This window comes from Octodon degus, unplaced genomic scaffold (genome assembly GCF_000260255.1).
Source record: "Octodon degus isolate 3935 unplaced genomic scaffold, OctDeg1.0 scaffold00017, whole genome shotgun sequence".
Taxonomy (NCBI): Eukaryota; Metazoa; Chordata; class Mammalia; order Rodentia; family Octodontidae; genus Octodon; species Octodon degus.
This window is the reverse complement of record NW_004524593.1, coordinates 19,165,817-19,167,837: the sequence shown is the minus strand read 5'-3', so window position 1 is coordinate 19,167,837 and position 2,021 is coordinate 19,165,817. Positions and strand designations below refer to the sequence as shown.

Genomic DNA, 2,021 nt, shown 5'->3' with positions numbered 1-2,021 from the left:
GTTTGGTAATTGAAACCTCTGTGATATGTGACCTTTTTCTTCTTCCCAAGCCTTTTACCTGCAAGGCAAGCAGTGAATAAGTAAATTTTCCACCTTAGTTCCACCTCAAACTAAGGTTTTGACCAACAGATGAAAGAATGCTGCTTCCAAGTACAGGTCCATTCCTAGACTCTACTGAAAGTAGAAAATGAGGCGTTCTATTAGGCTGTGATAACAGAAAATTTCTTTTTTTAAATTTTTTTTTATTTTTTCTTTCTTTTTTTGCGGTACCGGGGGTTGAATTCAGGACCCTGTACTTGCCAGGCAAGCGCTTATTCTACTGAGCCTAGAAATCTTTTTCTCCGTTCTTTACAACTGAAAAGTTGGAAGAATTATCTTACCTCAGTTACTTTGAGTTGGATCAGATCCTTCTTCATTCATTTTATAATAATGAATGTAAATGTGATTAAGCCACCTTTAATTATCACATTTTCCAATAAAGGCAGAGCGCACTTTTTTCGAATTGTGTCATTGGGGCAGAATAAAAAAAGTTGTTGTTTAAAAATGTATTTAGTACAAGGTCTGTTGGGTCTCCCTACACAGATCACACTCCTCGCAGTCCTCCTGTTCTCAGCTTCTCAAGCCTTGGGCTTACAGGCGTGTGTGTCACCACACCCAGTCTCAATTGCTGTGCCCTGGGGGCAGGGCCCAGCCCTGGGCAGGCATGCCAGGGGATGGAGCCCCAGCCACTGTCTGCCTGTGTGGGCGCCTTAGGGCCCTAAAAAAGTTTCTTAAGTGTTTAATTTTATTCTAGCAGTTGTATCTACTTGTGCAGCCCACACAACAGGAGGTAAAGAACATTTCCACCCCAGCAGTTCCTTTTAATCAGCATTCTATGTCTTGGTAAGAGGAAGACAAGAGGTGCCGTGCACTCTGTCTCCCCTTATAGGTAAGTCTTCACTTGTCTGAGAAGTGTGATCCTCTCAGGTCCTTGCTCCGCCCTCGGCTTCCCACCCAGTTGTGCGGGCGGCTCCTGAGTGTAGAGAAACCTGGAGTTCTCTCCAAGAGGCTCTTCTGGTTTTACTTCTTGATATATAGCTCACCCTTTTTAATGGCACTAGGGCATAACCAAAGCACCCGGCACTTGGTGTTTTGGGATACAGTTCTTGAACTCTTGCCTGCTTTGGCAGAATGGATGTGTTACAGAGCGCTATCACCTTTATTTTCTAGTTTAACATTTCATAATGGAATTTCCCTTTTTCATTTGTTGAACAAAGATTCACTAACCCATACTCATTTGTTTTGCCCCTATAATGAAATGTCAGGGCCATTGGAGTTGTCACTAGGTCATTGCAGTACTCGTGCCAGCTGTTACAACGTGCCATCTCCTGTTCAGTCCTTGTGGGAGGTACATTGCTCTGCATTTTATATAAGGTGACAAGGGAGCAAAGGTAGTTTAAACAGCCTGCCTGGCTGGCTTGCTTGCTGTGTGATTCCAGTGCGCCTAAAGAAATCTCTGGCCTCCTGGTGTAGTGCCTGGGTCCTAATATGCAATGTCTTAGGAATATGGGAACTGCAGAGTTTACACTCAGCTTTTTTAGCCAATGTGGAATTTCTGTGCTATTTAAGGCCTGTCTTGATGTTTTAAAAACTTTCCTCCAGTGTGGAGGTTGTTTTCTCAAGTTTAGGCACCAAATGGATAAATAGATGATTTTTTTTTTATGGAGCTGTGGTTTTCTACTTATTTAACTGTGTTACATGGCTTTCCTTTTTTTGCTTCAGGGCCACTAAAATAGACTATCAGTTCTGGACTTTTATTTCTGTGGTTTTATTTCTATTGGTTTTTTGATTTTCTTTCATCTAGAAAATTGCCCACAAACAACTGTATTTTTTTTTTTTTTTTAATAACTGATTGCTGGGGGGCCTGGCTCTAGCTCAGTCCATTAAGTGGCTGCTTCCACAAAGCTGTCAGCCTCAGGTTACTGGAGTTCGAACCTCACAACTCTCCCGCTGGCCAAAAGGGCCCTGAAGGCATTCAAGGA

The 2,021-nt window shown here is 42.6% G+C and overlaps 1 protein-coding gene across 2 annotated transcripts in view; it reads left to right on the top strand.

Moving 5' to 3' along the window:
* Nucleotides 1–2,021, top strand: part of Gpatch2 (G-patch domain containing 2) — a 187,369-nt gene that overhangs the window by 920 nt on the left and 184,428 nt on the right. The gene's annotated exons all lie outside the window — the stretch shown is intronic.